General features: G+C 39.3%; 1 protein-coding gene and 1 pseudogene across 2 annotated transcripts in view; one reads left to right on the top strand and one right to left on the bottom strand.

The window, feature by feature from the left end:
- UVRAG (UV radiation resistance associated) overlaps positions 1–21925 on the top strand; it is a 329275-nt gene that overhangs the window by 223354 nt on the left and 83996 nt on the right. The gene's annotated exons all lie outside the window — the stretch shown is intronic.
- LOC113905480 lies at positions 21081–21726 on the bottom strand (annotated as a pseudogene).

Here is a 21925-nt window from a genome sequence, read left to right as displayed (position 1 = left end):
GCATATAAGTAGCAAAAGAAAGGAAGGAAAGAAGGAAGGATGGAACACAGACAATGTAAAAAGCTTTTGGTTCAGTAGTTAAGGTAAACAGCTCAATCAAAGGATTATGAAAGGATATTAATTCCATCAGATTTCAGTCAGGTAAGCAGAATCACTATGAATATTATGGTATAAGGGAATTATTATAGGAGTAAGATATTATAAAATTGTAGGAGAAGCTGGAGAAGAGTCCAAAAGGGGGAGTTGGAAGACTAGAGAAAGTCACTAACCAGTTCTACAGAAGCTTGGTGCAGGTGGACAGCTCAGGCCAGGAAATGGGAAGCAAGATCTCACCAGCTGCTGAGTGGAACCCCAAAGGAGAGCAGGTGGGGAGACGTCTATGGAAGACTGTTACTGCTGCATTTGTCAGTGGGCCTGGAGTCACTGTCAGCAGCACCAGCAGTTGGGAACAAGAGCTCAACGCAGAACGGGAGCACAAAGACCAGATGGAGCCGCAGGCGGCCTGATGTCTGTCTCTTACTGGGTCTAACTACCATTTGCCTCAGAGCTTAATGGTGGCTGCTTCACTTCTGTCTTCCAAATCTCATACCAATTGTTGTTCAGTTCTAGCCTGGATCCAATGGGTGATGGTATTCTGGGAAATAGTTCCTGTTTAGCCAAATGCACACAGTAAAAACCCACAATAAATATGAATAGATTCTGTATTCTAGGAATACAAAGATTAATAACAACAATAGTAATCACTCAGAAAATTATAGTTGCTCTTACTATGTTTCAGATACTGTTGAAAATGATTTACCTATATAATTATATATTTATTGTCACAACAGCAATATGAGGTTAATGCTGTTATTATTCCCCTTATAATAAAAAAAAAATATTGAGGGGAAAAGTGAGTTGCAGAATGATATACATGGTCTATCATTATTGATTTAAACATTTGTATTTTAAGAGTATAAAAAGTGATGTATATAGATGTTCACCAAATTTATAAAGCTAGTGGCTTGTGAGAAAAGCCATTGCAGGTGAAGTTGCTTGTCTGCCCACAGCCATTCTTGGATTCCTACTTATCAGCAGAGATCCATTTGGTTACTACTTTCTCTTCATTTGCTGTATGGAAGTTGGGGCTCAGCCCCAGGGAGCAAATTGGAACTGGCTTTTTACCAGTCAGAGTAATTCCATTCCATCACCAGTGCTTGGTTCCATGCATAAACTCTGTCACAGTTAAGGCAAGTTTTCTGAGGTGTTTCTGGGAATGGTTTTATGTACTAAGCCACATATGACTTGGGGAGCTAGTAATATATATAGATAGTGGCAGAGAGGAAGGATGGGAAATCCTGGGTTTTGGATAAAGTTATCAAGTTCCTGAGTTAGTTGAAACTAAAGACCCTGATGCTGGGAAGGATTGGGGGCAGGAGGAGAGGGGACGACAGATGATGAGATGGCTGGGTGGCATCACTGACTCAATGGACGTGAGTTTGTGTAAACTCCAGGAGTTAATGATGGACAGGGAGGCCTGGTGTGCTGCGATTCATAAGGTCGCAAAGAGTCGGACACGACTGAGTAACTGAACTGAATCTTTCTCCATTCTTTTTATTTAAATCAGTTAATTTGGATTTTCTGTTAGTTGAAGTTGAGAGAGTCCTAACTAATGGTAGTAGGAGTAGGGAACAAAGGAGGCTTACTTTATCTGTAAATGCTTCATTTATTTTAACAAAAAAGGCAAAAAATTTTAAAAAATAGGTAGTGAGTGTATAGTAATTTCCTCATTATTCTCCAATTTAAAATTTAAAATAGAAGAGTGCCACATGAGTTATATATGCATCATCAACAAAGACATGGAAATAATTACTATCAGTTGAGGGGCATCTGGGAAGTATTTCTCAGCAAATCAGTTAAGAACCGATTTGTTAATAAATACATTACTGGCTTTTTACTCTCTTTGTAAGCTACTGTACCATTTAATGTGGGGCTTATGTTTGGAATCACTGTTTTTTATTCGTGAAGAGCATCTTAATAACTGGTATGGATCTTCATAATTCTGTACAATAACTTCCCTTCTGTCTGTGCTAAAGTCTACCTTTTCAATTAGATAGGTCATTTCTAACAATATATCCACATTTAGTGAAAAACACATAACTGATTTTGCATGATTCAAAAGCATATTTTCCTATCATTTAGTTAAGTAAAATTCAGAAAAGAAGTTATTCTTACCTCTTGTGTAAGAGTGAGCAGAACTCTGGCTCATACATTTATATTATTTTTTCGTGGGATAGTAATCAAATTAAATTCTCAAATTGTGACATATATGTGTATCTGGTTCTAGGATACAATAGTTTGAAGAAAGGTTTGAAGAAAGCCTGTGGTTAAAATACGGACTTTGGTATAAGACCTGAGTTAGCTCTCCTCCTTCTCACCCTAATCTTGGACAAATCACTTTCCAAGCTTCATTTTGGGGAAATGGTATCGGTTTGAGGTTTGTCTGTATATAACAGAAGCCTCAAATTAACAATGACTTAAGCATATAAAATTTTATTATTGCACATAAAAATCCAGGAATCAGTAATCCAGGGTTGGAATGAAGTTCCATAAATGCTTCAGAAAATCCAGGCTCCTTCAAGCTCTATGCTCTGCCATCCCCAGGGTATGGCTCTTATCAAACAAAATGGTTGTTGGAGTGTCAGTCATTATTCAACCAGCAAGAAAAGGGCGCTCTTCCCTTCTCTGAAGATCTAAAGACTTCCACATTCTCCAGCCTCCACAAGAGACCGAGAAATATGTTTCTTCTGAGTGAACTAATAACCTTTAGGGGTCTGCTAACCACAAAAAAAGAGAATGAATATTGGGTAATGATGACCCATCTCTGCCATAGGGTTGTTTTAAAAATTCGATTATATGTGTAAAGCACAGCACACAAATATGACAGATAAAAGCTATTTTAGTTGTTAATGACCTTTAAACTTCTAACTGAACAGATGTGCTTATTTTTTATCCCCTAAGTGACACTAAAAAAAAAAAAAAGGGATTAAAATTTTAAAGGCATAAACCCATAGTGATGAAAAGAATATGAGAGGCAACCTCAAGAGAAAGGACGTATCAACAAAAATTTGTGAAAACCTGAAAATGGATGGAGGAGTAGCAACTGACCTACTTAGCCGACTGGAAAAATTTAAGAGTATGCAAGGGGTAAAGTTAGGAAGCAGCCCTGATTCTTGCTGCAAAAATCCCAAAAAGCTCAAGTCTGGATTAGGAGTCAGTGTGTCCTAGCCTGGATTAGAGGGGAGTTTGGGGGAGAATGGATCCATGTATATAATGGCTGAGTCCCTTCACTGTTCACATGAAACTATCACAACATTGCTAATCGGCTATATTCCAGTACAACATAAAGAGTTTCTAAAAAAAGAAAGAAATGTGCCATAATAATGTCATTCTCATGCAATTACCTCTCCCTGCATCTGCAGAATATATGAAGTTTACCTTGTCCTCGTCCAAAAAGACGGCAGCCTTACAATGCAATGTTTTCTCCAAAAGGCAAAGAGCAGAAGACATAAATGTTGAAGCAAAAACAGAAGAGAGGACAATTTTCTTTTTAGTTATTTATAGTTAAAGTTGGTGTTAAACATTGATTTTTTTTTAATCTCCTGTAAACTGGTTTATAAATCATTTTTCTATTGAAAGTGTTTTTAAATGGCATTTACTCATCACACAGACAACTATTTAAAAATGTGGATAAGTTTATGTTGTATTTTCTTGCTTTTGCACCTTGAAAATAACAAGGGGCTTTTATTTTGCACTCTAAATTAAGAGTTGTTCATTACTTTATTTGGTAATATGTAATTACAATTTTGAAAATACATTTGTTGTAGTCTGAAAAAAAAAAAAAAAAAGAGATGGAATGAACTAGACTAACCCTGGGTTTAGGGACAGCCACCATAAATAAAGGCAGAGTTGTCAAACTAAGAAGAGAAATTAAGTGAATGTCTACATAGCTCAGTTGGTAAAGAACCCGCCTGCAATGCAGGAGACTCCGGTTCGATTCCTAGATTGGGAAGATTCGCTAGAGAAGGAATAGGCTACCCACTCCAGTGTTCTTGGGCTTCCCTTGTGGCTCAGCTGGTAAAGAATCCGCCTGCAATGCAGGAGATCTGGGTTTGATCCCTGGGTTGGGAAGATCCCCTAGAGAAGGGAAAGGCTACCCAGTCCTGTATTCAGCCTGGAGAATTCCAAGGGTCACAAAGAGTTGGACACAACTGAGCAACTTTCACTTCACAAGAGTAAATACAATTCCTTACAGTTGTATGTGTTCCACTGAAACTGTTAAGCCTTAGCGGACCACCCCAGAGTAATAAAACTTGCCACTTGGCCAATCCTGTGGCAAATTTTCAGTCACTTTTTTAGTGCCTCACTTTTTTAATGCCTCACTTTTAAAATGAATGGTCAACCAAGGATCATCAGATATTTGGAGAGAGCTCTTACATGAAATATGGAAGCTAAAATAATCAAAGAAATGTGGAAGGAAGAAAACAGGGATCAACAAAAAACTGAAAAATCTATAAGTACCTAACACTGTACAGCGGGACTAATATAATGTTACATATCAATTATACCTCAGTAAACTTGACTTCATATAAAAGGCAAAAAAAATTTAAAGACTATTAATATGCTCTATGAGACAAGGAAAAGTACTTAATCCAAGAACAAAAACAAGATGGTATGAAAATGAGCATTCATTAGAAGACAGACAGAGCTTCAGAAAGGAAAATGATGGAATAAAAAAATCAGGACAGAAAGTTGGAAGGTGAACTTGAGGAAATCTCAACAACAACCAAAAAAAAAAAAACCATTAAAAATTCAATCCAACGTTCATGTAACAATGAGGACAGGAAAAGAGAAGAAAACAGGAGGGTAGGAGATTATCCCAAGAAGTAATACAAGAAAAATTCCGGTCATTGAAAGATTTGATTTCAGACTGTAGGAGTGAGTGAGTGCCCAGCAGCATGATACTAATATTTTGAAATGGTAGAGGTACGGTGAAGATTCTGAAGGCTTGCAGAGGGGGCAGATACATGTGGTGGAATGGGAATGGTGCTATCTGACTGCTCAAAGGCAACACTGAAAGAAAGTGAAGGAACAGGGCCCTCAAAATGCCATGGGAAAATTATCTCTATAAGTTCAGCTTACATATGACATACCTCAGCAAGACTGTGGGCTTGATTCTGGGCTGCCACAATAAAGCTAATTTTTTGGTTTCCTATGGCAACCCACTCTAGTGTTCTTGCCTGGAGAATCCCAGGGACAGGGGAGCCTGGTGGGCTGCCGTTTATGGGGTCACACAGAGTCGGACACAACTGAAGTGACTTAGCAGCAGCAGCAGTGCATATAAAAGTTAGGTCTACACTATACTGTAGTCTATCATGTACAGTAGCATTATGTCTAAAAAGAGAATGTACATACCTTAATAAAAAAATACTTCACTGCTAAAAATTGTTAACTATCATCTGAGCCTTCAGCAAGTGGTAATCTTTTTGCAATAGTAACATCAAAGATGTTTATTATTATCAAAAATAGTAACATCAAAGACATTACTTTGCCAACAAAGGTCCGTCTAGTCAAGGCTATGGTTTTTCCTGTGGTCATGTATGGATGTGAGAGTTGGTCTGTGAAGAAGGCTGAGCGCCAAAGAATTGATGCTTTAGAACTGTGGTGTTGGAGAATACTCTTGAGAGTCCCTTGGACTGCAAGGAGATCCAACCAGTCCATTCTGAAGGAGATCAGCCCTGGGATTTCTTAGGAGGGAATGATGCTAAAGCTGAAACTCCAGTACTTTGGCCACCTCACTCGAAGAGTTGACTCATTGGAAAAGACTCTGATGCTGGGAGGGATTGGGGGCAGGAGGAGAAGGGGACGACAAAGGATGAGATGGCTGGATGGCATCACTGACTCGATGGACGTGAGTCTGGGTGAACTCTGGGAGTTGGTGATGGACAGGGAGGCCTGGCATGCTGCGATTCATGGGGTCGCAAAGAGTCAGAGACAACTGAGCGACTGAACTGAACTGAACATCAAAGATCACTGATCACAGATCACCATAATAAATAAAATAATGAAAACGTTTGAAATACTGCAAAAATTATCAAAATGTGGCACAGAGACGTGAAAGTGAGCAAATTCTGTCCAAAAGAAGTGGTGCTGGTAGACTTACCACAGGGTTGCCACAACCTTCAATTTGTAAAAAATGCAGTATCTGTGAAGCATGATAAAGCAAAGCACGATAAAAACAAGGTATGCCTGTATGTGTTAAAGTATCAATCAGATAAGAGGGTAGAAAAGTCATTTCAGTCATAGAGATCCTAAAAATTGGACCTACACAGCTTTCGTAGGGAACTCCTGAAAGATGTGCTCTACTAATACAGGGGAACAAACCAAGTGAAAGGTAGACATTATTCAAGGAAAAGAAGGGATCCAGAGCAGCAGAGAAGCAAAGGGCTCTCAGAATGATGGTGAAGGGAAACTGTAGAAGGTCAGCTCTTCAACTGGCCTACAGAGCAGGCAGGCAAAGAGTGAAGTGGACAAATTGTCTGATTTAGTCAATTACATTTTGAGGAAATTTTCATTGCTTTCAGGGAGTCAGGGTATGAATTAGTTAGAGGTACATCAATGAAGCTTCCCTAGTGGCTCATACGGTGAAGAATCTGCTTGCAATGCAGGAGACCTGGTTTCTATTCCTGGGTTGGGAAGAGCTAGAGAAGGGAATGGCAGCCTACTCCAGTGTTCTTGCCTGAGAAATTCCATGGACAGAGGAGCCTGGTGGGACAGTCCATGGGATCACAAAGAGTCAGACACGACTGAGTGACAAACAAACACTACATCAGTAAATGAAGAAACTAGATGGCTGTTGAACTCCAGGAAGAACCAAGTTGAAAAGAAAGAAAATACAAGTGTTATTCATTGTGTGACTCAACTCAAAGTAGTAGTTACGTAGTTATAATATTGTAACATTGCATATTAATTTCACCCCAAAATGTGGTGTGTTTTTTTTTTTGGTCACACGTGGCTTGTGGGGTCTTAGTTTCCCAGCTAATGGACTGAACCTGGGCCCTGGCAGTGAAAGCACTAAGTCTTAACCGCCAGAACACCAGAGAATTTCAAAAAACTCTGGTGTTGACCCTGTTGAGAAAATGTTAAAAAGTGTGGGTGTTTTGGTAAGAGATGGGGAAGCAACGTGTAAAAGAGAAATTCTCGTCTTCCTCAGTAGGTTGTCAATAGATTGTTTCTAAAGCCAGAGAATCATGAAACAGGAATATAGGATATTAATTATATTTATGTGTAGGGTAAAGTTTTTATTTTTTTTTTCCGTTTTTTATTTTATTTTTTAACTTTACAATATTGTATTGGTTTTGCCATATATCAACATGAATCCACCACAGGTTTACACGTGTTCCCCATCCTGAACCCTCCTCCCTCCTCCCTCCCCATACCATCCCTCTGGTCTTCCCAGTGCACCAGCCCCAAGCATCCAGTATCGTACATCGAACCTGGACTGGCGACTCGTTTCATATATGATATTATACATGTTTCAATGCCATTCTCCCAAATCATCCCACCCTCTCCCTCTCCCACAGAGTCCAAAAGACTGTTCTATACAAAAGTGTCTCTTTTGCTGTCTCGTATACAGGGTTATTGTTACTGTCTTTCTAAATTCCACATATATGCGTCAGTATACTGTATTAGTGTTTTTCTTTCTGGCTTACTTCACTCTGTATAATAGGCTCCAGTTTCATCCACCTCATTAGAACTGATTCAAATGTATTCTTTTTAATGGCTGAGTAATGCTCCATTGTGTATATGTACCACAGCTTTCTTATCCATTCATCTGCTGATGGACATCTAGGTTGCTTCCATGTCCTGGCTATTATAAACAGTGCTGCGATGAACATTGGGATACACGTGTCTCTTTCGATTCTGGTTTCCTCAGTGTGTATGCCCAGCAGTGGGATTGCTGGGTCATAAGGCAGTTCTATTTCCAGTTTTTTAAGGAATCTCCACACTGTTCTCCATAGTGGCTGTACTAGCTTGCATTCCCACCAACAGTGTAAGAGGGTTCTACGTGTAGGGTAAAGTTTTTAAAAGCAGCTTAAAGCATTGGGTTTAGGAGTTGAGGTAGAGATAAGGTATTACCTAGTAAACATATAAACTAATATGTTTGTCATCAGGTTTGTAGAGCAATTGACATTTTAAACCCTGTACATGTATTATTTTAATAAATAAATATAAAATTTTAAGTATGCTTTATTTATACAAAACCTGTTTTATTTGTAAACCAACTTAATGCAATTCAACAAGCATTTATCCAGTGCCTGTTATGTAATATATTGTACAAGAGAGAGACATGTAAATACATGACTGTAAAGCAAAGCTATACGTTGAGTACATGCTTCCAAATGAAGGGTAAATACGGATATATCTTAAAGCACCATCCATTCTGACCTGGGACCTGGGGGAGGCTTCAGTGGATTGAGTATTTGCGGTGGGCCTCAAAGGATGAGAGGAATATGAATGGGAGATTAAATGCCACCTGTGGCCAGTGTTGTCAGGTCCCACCATGACTGCAAATATAACTGTATGGAAAAGTCTGGTAGAGCCGTGGGAGGCTGTATTGACTTCTTTGCCTTTCCTAGTCATTTCTATTAGTCATTTTTTCCTGAGGATTTACTCCTCCATACCCTATCACCCAGACACACTGACTTTTAGTATTGACTTTACCATGCTGGGTTAGGTGGTGGTTCTCTGAGAGAGCTGCCGGCACCCTGCCTCTTAAACTTTTGGTCTCATTTAGAGAGGGATAAGGAGAGAAAAAGGGAAATTTGGTTTCACTTAGCCAGGTGTAGATTCCTTAATAAAAAGATAGGATACTCTCTTCCCTAACCACACAGCAGCTAGATATGGCTGTTGCCAGCTAGACAACCATTTTCGCAGTTTGAACATAATTCTTAGAAACCTCAAGAGTAATGTGGAACACGTCTAATTATTTGCAAAAGAAATGTAATAATTTCGTATCTGTAAAATAATTCATTCCTGTTATTTGTCAAAAGTGCTATTCAGAAGTAATGGGGCAAGTAAGTGTGGGGGGTGTGTGTGTGTGTATGTAACATCCTCCAAATTTCTGTTTTTGTGCTCTGGATTTGTTTTCTTTTATATTGTTGGGTCCATAAGAGGAAAAGCTGGCCTAGAATGAAATAGCAGAGCTAAACCATATGTTTTGTACCAAATTAGAAACAGGTGAAGGTTGTTAAAATCCAGCAAGCGCTTACAAAAGCTTTAGACTCGAGTTTGTATTAAAGGCAGGTGGTTATATGTACAATAAAAAGCAGTCACCAGCACACCAGCTTATTGATACATATGTGATTGATCTTTTTGGATAAAAACAAGGAGGAGTTAATAAATCACTGCACAAAGCTATAAAGATGTTTGGGCTTGAAAGCCTAGCCTGTAAGAGCAAATGTGGACCCTGAAGGAAATTTATGAAGCATAGATCCTTTTAGCTTTACTTAACAGCTAACATCTGACTGACCCAGGGGGACCATGGAAATTTATTGCTGGGCCATTCAAATATTTAAGCTGTTGTGTGATGTAGAACAGGTAAAGATTAGCCCAATAACAAATATGAGGCAATAAAATAAAATGAGATTTCGATGACTTGTAAGTACTTGTCAGAGGTCAGCTCCAAATGACTGGTCAGAAATGGGAAAACCTTGTTGATAATTAAAGCAGATTGATTATGACAACCTAGATGTTAGCATTGGTTGCTCCCAGATCAATGATCCTTCAAGTTCCCTCCTCCTGTGAAATCCATACTTAAACAGAATGACTTTAGGGGCTCCTAAATTGTCCTTTTGTGTGTTGAAATTGGGTAAGATGATGAGTTGAGGTGATTCCTTTTGCAATTTTATAATTGCAAAAAAAACACAAGAGATACGTCTTTCTCAAACATACTGAGTATATGGAATTTGTAGACAGCATATTCATTCTAGGAAACTGACTAGCTAACTTATGTATGTAATTTTGAGCTTTGACATCTAGAAAGCAGGCAAGAAGTTTTTAGGCTTTCTAATAAGTCATCTTAAATTAACCTTTAAACTTATGTAGTTAACAGATTTATGCACACAGTTATTGAAAAATCAGTTTAGTGAAATCAAGTGGATATTTCAAAAATTCATGGATTTATTTCCAAGCCTTTTATCTACTTTGCTTTATATAAGTCTCCAAAATAATAAATGTATGTAATATTGTTACTAGGATTTTAGAAGTTGTGTTTTGGACTGTAATAAGATCTATGGTTATTGGTGTCAACATATCTGCCTTTTTGACTTACTAAACCCAGAATGTTCTCATATGAAATAACTAGATTTGCTTGTTTTCATGGTGCCAGCTTATCAAATCAGTTGGTATATTTGGTAATAATTTGTTTCATTAACATCTAATTTGTGAGTTGAAGAAATCCCACAAATTTTTATAAAAATTTTGAATAAGTGAAGTTTACAAAATAATACAAATTTACAAAATGGGATTATTATTAGGTGGGGCATTGGTGGGGACCAGGGTATAGAATTAAGTCTAAAGTTAGGAGTCAGGATGTCCCTGGCAGTCAGGGCTGAAGACCGCATGCTTCCCATGTAGCGGGTGCAGGTTCAGTCCTTGGTCAGGGAACTAAGATCCCACGTGTCACACAGCATGGCCAAAAATTTAAGAAAAGAAAAAAATTATTCGGAGTCAGGTACCAGTTGTAATTCTGCCTCCACCATTTCATCCGTTCATTCACTCCTGCCTACATTAAACAAGTAGAAGTGTTCCAGACATTATGTTCTAAGAGCTAGGATGCAGTATTAAGGTGACTTAGGCTCACAGTTTTCATTCTAGTGGAAGATACAGAGGAATAAACCCACAGTTACAATACAAAGTCGAAGGTGCTATGTTGGTGAGTGTGCAGGGTTCTACAGGAGAGAGAAATAACTAATCCCAGCTTGGGGCAGAGAAGTGAGGTCGAGGAGAGTAAGATCTGTGGTTGTAATTGGGTGTTAGGAAAGACCGTGTGACCTTGGGCACCTAAGAAACAGTGCCGATAGGACAAGTGCTGGTGTTGTATGGATAATGTATGCTAAGTGCAGTACCTACTGCATAACAGATATTCAGTTAATAAAATCCAGCATCAGCATTGCTGTTGTTTTGGCAGTGCTCATTGGCTCTTTCACTAGTGCTGAGTTCATTGCCTCCTGTTAATGCACAGCAAACCTCATTCTGTAACTTGAAATTTCCTCCCCACCAAGGGATTTTTCTTTTGAACAAAACTCAGGGCACTTTCTAAAAATAGGAGGCGGATGTCTAGGTATATTAAAATTAAGAAAGAAACAGTGAATGACAAAAATATTTCTGAATTTTAAAATCTTACCTTTTGGAAAATTTACTGGACTATATGTCACAGATATTTGTTAGTCTGTACTTAATGCTTGAATTTATTTGATTTATTCATTTATTTGCAGATATTTGTTGAGTACCTTCTGTAGCTAAGACTCTGAGCTTAACATCCATGTACTCAAGAAGCTTACATTTTAATAGAGGAAATAAGACAAATTTGTTATATGTATGGTTGAAAGTACTGGGGGAATAAGAATGCTTTGTGATTTTAGAAGAGAACAAATTGAATAACAAATATTCAGAAATGAATAAAATATAGTATCTTGTGCACTTAAGGACAAATACTGAGGAGGCAAAGCCTAGTAATAATAATTGAATGCCTGCTGAATCCTGGTAATCATGCCAGGTCTTAGATTTTTTGTTTAGTTTAATTCTCATAGCAGTCCTGAAAGATTGGTATTTTAAACCTATTTTAGAGATTTAAAAACAGGTTGAGTAGTATGCACAAGTTCACACAAGTAAGTCACAGAGCTGGGGGCTGAGCCTATGCCTTTCTGACTTTAAAGCCTTAACTTCTTACACCTAAATCCCCCTTCTACTTTTCTTCACCTCCCAGAAATAGGTGTTATAACTAAATAATTTTGATGTAAAGTTGAGCACCTAAGTGGCTTACGTAGCATATACCATTAGTTGCACTGATACATTTAAGCAAACCTATATTATATGCACACATTGTGAAGTTGTCTTTAGAAATTTAAAATGGAGAGTGATTTTTCTTCCAAATTCATTTTCCATATGGAAACATCTTGGCATTTCCAAGTACGGTAGGTTTATGCACCTTGCATGCTTAATTGTAGGATTAAAAAAAAAAAACCTTTACAAATTTTGTGGGAAACAGGTGCTGTTAAACCTGGGCAAATGCAGATGGCTGTTAATGCTGTGGAATGTGATTTTGATTTACTTGGCAGAATTTTTATTTTATAAAAATAGCTATTAAAATAGACATGCTTTCCATCTTTTAATTTTGCTCTGTTCATTGAAATTTGCTTATAGACTATTTTTCAACAGTTACTAAAAGGGTGTGGAAAAACTGGAAAGTTTCTACAAGGAAATTGATATTGAATTCTTTAACAATTTCCACAACCGTGCAACTTACCAAGTTTTAAAAAATGGGGATTATTTTTAACCTTCTTACTGAAATTATTTGGAATTCTATTTCCCTGAAATTCCCTTCTCTTTTTTAGTACAGCTCTGTCTAAAGAACTATATTTAATATTGGCAAAGAGAATAATCTGATGTAAATCTTTTCATTACATGATTTTTCCTTTAAAAACTTGTGATGGCATTTTACTACCTATTATATCAAATTTAATTTAGTTTTTCACAGTTATATGTGATTTCCTATTATATATTCTATTTTTCTTGTCTTTCCCCAAAGGAGGAGAGGGGAAGATCACTCCTCTTTTTACTCTTTTATGAGGACTTAACTTTTGTTACCCTCTGTCCAATCTATTATCCCTCTTCTCACTTCCCTCTGAGATCTTTGCTGTGTTTTCTGATATCGCTCTTCAGTGATTATTATATATACAAGTTTTCAACCTCTTTACTATGTAACAGTAGTATAAAACTTCTTGATATAAGTTAAATCACTGTTTCTCCTCTGAAAGTATCACCCTGGAGTCTTCAAGAGGAGGCTGTTTCTTCTACCTCCCATGTCTCCGAGTGTAGAGAAGGTAATGTCAGAACCACTTCTCAGTTGCATATACCTCACGTTTTGACATTTAGAGTGGGTCTTTTTTTTTTTTTTTTTAATGTGGACCATTTTTTAAATCTTTACTGAATTTGTTGCAATATTGCTTCTGTTTTGGTTTTGGTTTTTTGGCTGGAGGCACGTGGAGTCTAAGCTCCCTGACCAGGGACTGAACTGGCACTACTTGAGTTGAAAGGAGAAGTCTTAACTACTGGACCATCAGGGAAGGCCCAGGATGGATCATTTTCAATACCCTTTTCTCTATATGATAAAATTATTTTCAGTAACAACCATGAAATGACACAGATGATAATAGCCAAAAAAGAAAAGCAGAAAATTTTCTTTTATTGAAAAAAAAATACATATATATATATATGTATTTACTTTTTCTTTTGAACACGATTTCTGTGTACCCATCTTTGGGGAGCAATTTTAAAGGTTTGTGCTTTACTGTACCTTGTTCAAGGCTGCTTGTAAATGTTTTTGTATCTGGATAACCTTCGAGTTGGACACGACTGAGCGACTGAACTGTGAACTGAACTGAACCTTATATAACTACACCAGGAAAAAAAATAGTTCAGAACTAAGAAAATTGCACATTGCTATATCATTGTTTATTTTGAAGCTACTGTTTAAGCATGGGAATATGTAATACCAGACAGTCTGGGGACACAGACTGTGTCCAGAGAAAGCTTGGAAGTAGTCCTTCAGATTAACTTTCATGTTGATATAAAGTTTAATATTAGCGTATGCATAATGAAGACATCCTAATTTGAAGATTGCATTTATATTGAAATCAAACAGTCACTTCAGCAGTTATTTAGAACTTAGACCAACAAAAGATTCCGCCCGCCCGCGCCCCCCACCCCGCCTCCGGAGGATTATTTTATCACTGGCATTAATTTGTTGTTTTTAATCTATTGTCATTTTAAAAGCCTATTGAGATTTATGCACCTTCTTATAGACTGCCTCCATCATCCTGCCCTTGTTAGGCCACCTTCGTTAACCTAGTAGCTTCAGGCTTATAGTTTGTCTCTTTTCAGTATCCCAAATATTCTTACTCCATCATCCTTAACCCACTTACCTACAGGAAAAAGAAATCAAACAGTTGGAAAGATTGGAGCACTGTAAATTCAGAGTCGTCTATTTCAGTTGGACTGATACATCCTAGATATCTGGTTTTTCTATCTGACTGTCTCAAGCCTCTTCTTGTGTTTACCCATCTGCAGTTTTCCCTTTCATTCTTGATAAAGCATCTCATTTCCGACTTTATAAAGAAAATAGAAGCTACCAAATGGGAATACCTCAACCTTCCATCAAAATACTTGTAAACCTTTTGTAATCGTCTCCATTTCCTTCAAAATGCCCTCTACTTTGTTGACCCTGAGCCAGCCATCTAGTCCCCCAGCTGCTTCCTCTAAAGTGCATTTGTAAAATCCTGTGTCTTTAGGCTCTCTTCTCAGGGAATTCTGCCTATCTCTTGCCCTAACTGAATCTGATGTTCTGAAGACCCCATGGGTACCCACTGGTAGCTGTTAATTTTCTTATATGCTAGTAGGTATATTCAGATTCAGGACATGAGATTGGGGTTTTCATGCTCCACATTGCTTTTTCTAGATTCTAACCTCTTTACCCGGTTGGCAAGGCAAACATACAAAAACCTATTCCTTTGAGACATGCTCTTTTCCCCTGCCAGTCTCTGTTATAACCCCATTACTCACATGTGTTTTGGCAACAGAGAAACAAAGTACACAGATAACATAGGAAAGAGAAACAGTTTTTATTTGTATTGAAAAGCTTGTTATGATGGATGACATTAACACACAGATGATTCATCCAACACTTTGGCCTTTCATTTGCTTGATCTTTGGCACCGGCAACCTCTTGCGTCCCATCGTTTTTATTTACTCCCATGGTTCTACTCTGAATCAGGTCATCATTCTGTCAGTCCATATTCAGAATCTGATTCTAGCATCTTGCTCTCTGATGACTGCCTTGGCTTGTTCAGCCTGTATGTTAGCCTCCTGTTCATTGTTCTTCTTGGTGACCTGCAGACACGTCCTCTTTATCCAGTTACATTCAGTTCAGTTCAGTCTCTCAGTCGCATCTGCCTCTTTGCAGCCCCATGGACTATAGCACCCCAGGCCTCCATGTCCATCGCCAACTCCAGGGTTTACCCAAACTCATGTCCATTGAGTCAGTGATGCCATCCAACCGTCTTGTCTTCTGTCGTTCCCTTCTCCTCCTGCCCTCAATCTTTCCCAGCATCAGGGTCTTTTCAAATGAGTCAGCTTGTCGCATCAAGTGGCCAAAGTATTGGAGTTTCAGCTTCAACATCAGTCCTTCCAATGAATACTCAGGACTGATCTCCTTTAGGATGGACTGGTTGGATCTCCTTGCAGTCCAAGGGACTCTCAACAGTCTTCTCAAACACCACAGTTCAAAAACATCAATTCTTTGGCACTCAGCTTTCTTCACAGTCCAACTCTCTCATCTATACATGACCATTGGAAAAACCATAGCCTTGACTAGATGGACCTTTGTTGGCAAAATAATGTCTCTGCTCTTGAATATGCCGTCTAGGTTGGTCATAACTTTCCTTCCAAGGAGTAAGCGTCTTTTAATTTCATGGCTGCGGTCACCATCTGCAGTGATTTTGGAGCCCCCAAAAATAAAGTCTGACAGTGTTTCCACTGTTTCCCCATCTATTTGCCATGAAGTGATGGGACCAGATGCCATGATCTTAGTTTTCTGAATGTTGAGCTTTAGGCCAACTTTTTCACTCTCCTCTTTCACTTTCATCAGGAGGCTCTTTAGTTCTTCTTCACTTTCTGCCATAAGGGTGGTGTCATCTGCATATCTGAGGTTATTGATCTTTCTCCTGGCAATCTTGATTCCAGCTTGTGCTTCATCCAGCCCAGCGTTTCTCATGACCAGTTTACATTACATGGCCCATTATTTTAGTAACAACCTTGTCTTGCCCCACTGTGACTTCTTATCATTCTTATAGCCTTGCTGTCCATTTTCTCTCTACCTGCTGCATGCAAGCAGATGAGTAGAGAGTTACACAAGAGTTTCATTATAAACTCCAGATTAATGACCACTTCTGGGCTCTCATTAGTGCTCAGCAGTTCTATTACATTTCTTTGTTCAACTTGTTCTTCCATTTGATCAAACTTTCATGCAAAACAAAACATTGAGTTATTTATGATCTCTCTCTCTTTATCACCTTTCACGTCCAAACCATAACCAAATTTTTATGATTTATCTCTTAAACATCTTCCAAATTAGTCTCCTTTTTTCCATGTCTAACATTGCCACATTCGTCCAAGCGCCCATGATCTCTCACCAAGGTCACTGCCACAGGAGAGTCTCTCACCTTCTCCAAACCATCCTCCACTTGCAGTCAGCATATTTTTTTCAAAATGTTAATCCGTCGTTGTCAGTAAAGTTCAAGGAGAAAGAGTTGATTAAAGAAGGAACGCATCAAATGAAAATGTGAGCAGGTTACACCTTTGTTTGAAATCCTTCCATGGTTTCTTATTTTTCTTAGGGGGAAAAAAAATCAGACTGTGACCTGACATGGTCTTGAGACCTTTGCATAATCCACCTTCCTATCCAGCTTTAACTTCCTCTCTTGCCAGAACTCCCCTCAGATGAACTGCACTGGCCTTCTTTCAATTCCATGTAGCAGCACGTGTTCCCCTGCGGTGGCTTCTTTGTATATGCTGCTTCCTTTAAACATTCTTTCCCTTAGTTCCTACTCATCTTTGAGGTCTCAGCTAAAACATCACTTTCTCTCAGAAGTCTTCCCTGACTCTCTCAGTCCTTGTCCACCTCTTTCCCAGAATAGTATTCCTTTCCTTCTTTGGTGGTGCGGTTATGTGAGCAATGTCTGTGTGCTCCACTGTACTTGAAGCTCCATTGTCATCACCAACCTGGCTCACAGTGTGAGTGCAGTGGAAAATTGTTGAATGCGTTAGCCGTTCTGGTGATCACTTTCTTTCATTCTTCCTATTGTAAGGGAAGAGTTGGCCCACCTGCTCTCCTGGGCAAATCCTCCTCCTGGGCCCTCCCCACCTGTAGGATGGAGAGCCCGTCCCCTCTCACCTTCTCAGGGCATCCTGCTGTGCTTGACCATGTCATTCTAGTTACTGAGCTCTCCTCTCTTTGTGCCAAACTTTACATCATCTCCATTTCCTCACCTCATCACCCCTGAGCTTACACCAGTCTTTCTTCATCTCCCACTGCTTCATTTAAACTTGTCTTTACCATATTACCAAAGCTACCTACCAGTGAATTCATGTAATTACATCCAATAGACGTGTTTTCATGTCTGTTTGGCTTGAACCGTCAGCAGCATTTGACTACTGATGATATCTTCCTTCTGAAATTAACACTTTTTCTGTGCTTTTCTGGTGAGATACCTGGTTTTCCCCAAAATCCTTCTGAGCAGTCTTTCTCAGGCCCTTTTTTATTTTTCATCTCTTGTTGATATTCTTAAGCCTCTGAAACAACCCTGTTCTCCATGATTTCTTTAGGCCATCTCATTCATACCTGTGACTTTAGCTTCCATTTAAGTTTTTCTGTAATTCTTTAATTGATTTTTTTTTTTTTTAATGGAGGAGGCCATGGCAACCCACTCTAGTATTCTTGCCTGGAGAATCCCATGGACAGAGAAGCCTGGTGGGCTACAGTCCGTGTGGTTGCAAAGAAGTGGACACAACTGAGCACACAACTGAAAGGAGAATTGATATTTTTACCCCAAATTTCTCTCATAATTTTATGTATAATAACATTTTATGTGAAATTTATCATATATGTTGTACACATGAATAGTATGTATTACCTGCTTCTCTTCAGCCTTCCCTGTCTCAGTTCATAGACACCACTATCTGCCTAAGTCACTCGACTGAGAAACCAAAGTGTCATCTTTGACCCCTCTCTCTTCACCACGGTCACAACCATCAGTCACAAAGTTCTTGCGTTCTGCCCACAAATTGTGGCTCAAGTCTTTTCATATATGTTCCTCTTGACTACTGGAACCCTAACCAAGACCATCACCACAGGACCCAGCAGTCCATCCTGGGCATATACCTAGAGAAAATCATAATTCCAAAAGACACATGTATCCCAATGTTTACTGCAGCACTGTTTACAATAGCCAGGACATGGAAGCAACCTAAATGTCCATCAGCAGAGGAATGGATAAAGAAGACGTGGTGCATATATAAAATGGAGTATTACTCAACCATAAAAAAAGAAAATAATGCCATTTGTAGCAACATGGATGGATCTAGAGATTGTCATACTGAGTGAAGTAAGTCAGACACAGAAAGACAAATATCATATGATATTTCTTATATGTCGAATCTAAAAAAAAGGGTACAAATGAACTTACTTCTCTGAGAGAAACTCATCTTTTCAGAACCTTCAGAGCTTCCCCTCTCATTCAGAGTAAAAACCAAAGTCCTTACTCTGTCCTGTGAGACCTGGTTTGATCTGGACCCATCACCTTGCTCACTTTGTCTCCTCCTCCTTTTCCCTCACCTTCTCTAGCCCTTTTCCATCTTGTGTGCCTCTGGCCCAACTTACAGTTCTTCTGTATTATCACCAACTTGCAGTGAGTTATGCATAAAACTTTAGTGATAAAACTCAGCAGAAAAACATTTTCCTTTTATTAGTCATGACCAGATATAATAGTCTCTTTTACTCTGCCAGGTGGAAGGAAAGAGAGAGACGAGCATTTCCAGGAAGTTAGCAAAGGTAGAAAGAAAGGAGCTTGGTGTATTCATGAGACTGTGGGGAACACACTTGAACAGGATAAAGTTGCAAATAAATCCTGCAATAAGTCAGATCACTGAGGCCTTGAAACTGAGGCAGAGGAGTTGACATTTACAACAATAACGAATTAGGAAGCAGGGCTACTCACTGACATGATAAAAAGTTACTTAAGGAAAATAATAATACCTTATCCAGTGAGTAGAGGACAGGGATGGTGCTAAACATCCTGTAGTGCACACAACCACTAAGAACTTTCCAGAGTGGTGATGAGAACAGAGAGATGAGACTGTTTCACACACACAAAGAAAATGACTTGTGGACCTGTTGAACTGCATACATAAAATGCAAAAAGGAATAAAAATCAAATGCCTGAGTAACTGAAGAAAGTTGTGGGGGATACTGACCTAGATGGGAGAAAGTAAGTTGAGTTTGAAGAAAACTGTTGACCTTGGAACATATTGAGGACATGTCACATTTTCTATACATACAATGAGCAGAAGTGACCTTAATATGCACAATAAAGGTTTGGAATTAACCATAGCCATATCTTCATCCTCAACAGAGCCATCAAAGAGCCAGACATGGCTGTGGAACTCCAAAGGTAAAGCTGAGAAACTATAACCCATGTGGAATCCTTTTTAGAAATGTCTGGCTTGGGGAGGAGAGGAAAAGGCTTAATATAATTGTATCTTTTAGAAAAAAAGATTCAAAATAAATTTATTTCATAATTTTTTCCAAATTGAGTGCAGCATATTCTTAATATACATGTACACATAAAGTAATTTGAATATATATCATATAAAATTTATGTGTATATATAAATTTTAAAAATGTTCCTACTTTCAGCACATACATAGGAATCTGTTTTTCTCACATTTCATTTGCTGACACTTCAGTAGGTCTTCTTTGCAGGCTTAGCTGATGCCTATCATGATGACCCTATTTCATTATACTCTTGAAATATATTCTCAGTTCTGGAAGGAAATGTGAAGTTATAGTCAATATATTTAGTTTGGCATATTCAGAACTACAGGATCTTGGAGATGAATGAGATATTTTATCTCATCAAGTGCAGTGGGTCATCCAGTGTTTGATTCCCCCCTGTGTTAATTTCTAGGGCTGCTGTAACAAATTATCACAGACTTGGTGACTTAAAGTAGCAGATATTTATTCTCTCATAGTTCTGGAGGCCAGAAGTCTGAAATCAGGGCACAGAAAGCTCTAGGGGAGACTCTTTCCTTGCCTTCTCCAGCTTCTGGCTCCAGGCATTCCTGGGCCTGTAACTGTGTAACTCACATCTCTGCCTCCGTCTTCATATGACCGTCTCCTTTTCTCTATGTCCCTCCTCTGTATGTCCCTTAGAAGGACAGTTACTGGATTTAGGGCCCAAGTGGATAATCAAAGATACTCTAATCCCAAGATTTTTACCCTTTTTCCAAATAATGTTGCATTCACAGGTTGTGGGTTTCCAGATACGGACATGTTTGGCGGCCACCATTCAGCCACCCCAGGCCTCTGAATGCATAGTTAGTATTTTTTGTAGCTGTATTTGTTTTTGTTTTTATTTTTATTACACAGAAGGAGAGAGGAAGCAAAGGGACAGGGCCCAACATCGTCCCTCACAGCAGCCTCTGAGGCAAAGGTTTGCCTGGGTTAATTTTGAAAAGGCAGTTTTGGGGTTTGTGTTCAAGAAATTCTCCGGTCTGTCAGTCTCAATGCAAACAGCTTAAAATAAAAACCTCCCAGCTGTTCACCACGCAGGCATATACCACAAAATACAAAACAAACCTGTTTGGAAAATGCCTGACCTTAAAACAAGAGTGAGGCCTTAAAGATGCATTAAATACAGATTCTTCCAGAAATCAAGTTAGGCTATAACTTCACAAAACCAGAAGCACAGAATAACATTTCTGTGCTTAATAAAAGTCACTCAGTCATGTCTGACTCTTTGACACCCCAAGGACTATACAGTCCATGTAATTCTTCAGGACAGAATACTGAAGTGGGGAGCCCTTCCCTTCTCCAGGGGATCTTCCCAACCCAGGGGTTGAATCCAGGTCTCCTGCATTGCAGGAGGACGTGAGCCACAAGGGAAGCCCATCTGTAGAACTCCTAGCTAACAAAAGAGGAGGAAGATCACAGATGACAGGTTGGGGGTCCACTCACAACACCTGCCTCTTTTTGTTCTAAAGAGACTCATAACCTGGAGAGTAGAAAAGCAGCCTTGGGGGTGGGAGCAGAAGCTCAGTGATGGTGGCTCAGTCTCCGGAGAACAGAGAGTTGGCTCACTGTTTGCCTGCCTCTCTGCTTTTCCGGCTGATCTCTGCCAGTGCCTGGGATCCCGCCTCGCCCAGCGGCCCCCTTGCCAGGGCCCTTCTGCTGCTGAAGCCACTGCTGCCACAGCCCTTGGCACCACCTCCCCCTTGATCATGTTGATGATCTCGTCAGGGAGTTGATGGTGCTGCTGTGGATACAGCACTCAGGCACCCACCATAATTTGTCCCTGTTCCTGGACGTACACATCGCCTCACTGCAAGTTGATATCCATCCAGTTGTTGCAGCTCACCGGGTGCCCACTGTACATCTCCCCATTTTGGAGGTCCACCAACATTGGGTGGTTCTGAGCCACTTCCAGCAGCAACAAGGGGAACGTGGAGTCAGCAGGGACCAGGCTCCCTGGCCACTTCCACCAGAGCCGCTGCAGCTCATCATATGATTATTATTTGTTGCTCAGCCTCTAATTGCTGCCTCTACTCAAGATGGTTTAGGTTTTAACTAATTCTGTGGTGACATCGATTTTCCTGTAACTTTTTAACCATTTACTTTGGATTTTCCTGCTTGAAGCCATGAGAACAAACCAACCCCTATTCTCTCTGAAAGTCCTTCATTTGTCATCCATGAGACTTCTGTCCTCCAGGCTAAACACCACTGGTTCCTTCAACCATTTCTCTCAAAACTCCTATGTCTCTTGTTCTTCCA

The sequence above is a fragment of the Bos indicus x Bos taurus genome, chromosome 15 (assembly GCF_003369695.1).
Source record: "Bos indicus x Bos taurus breed Angus x Brahman F1 hybrid chromosome 15, Bos_hybrid_MaternalHap_v2.0, whole genome shotgun sequence".
Lineage (NCBI taxonomy): Eukaryota > Metazoa > Chordata > Mammalia > Artiodactyla > Bovidae > Bos > Bos indicus x Bos taurus.
Note: the sequence above shows the minus strand (reverse complement) of the source record. Positions and strands in the feature narration are given on the sequence as shown.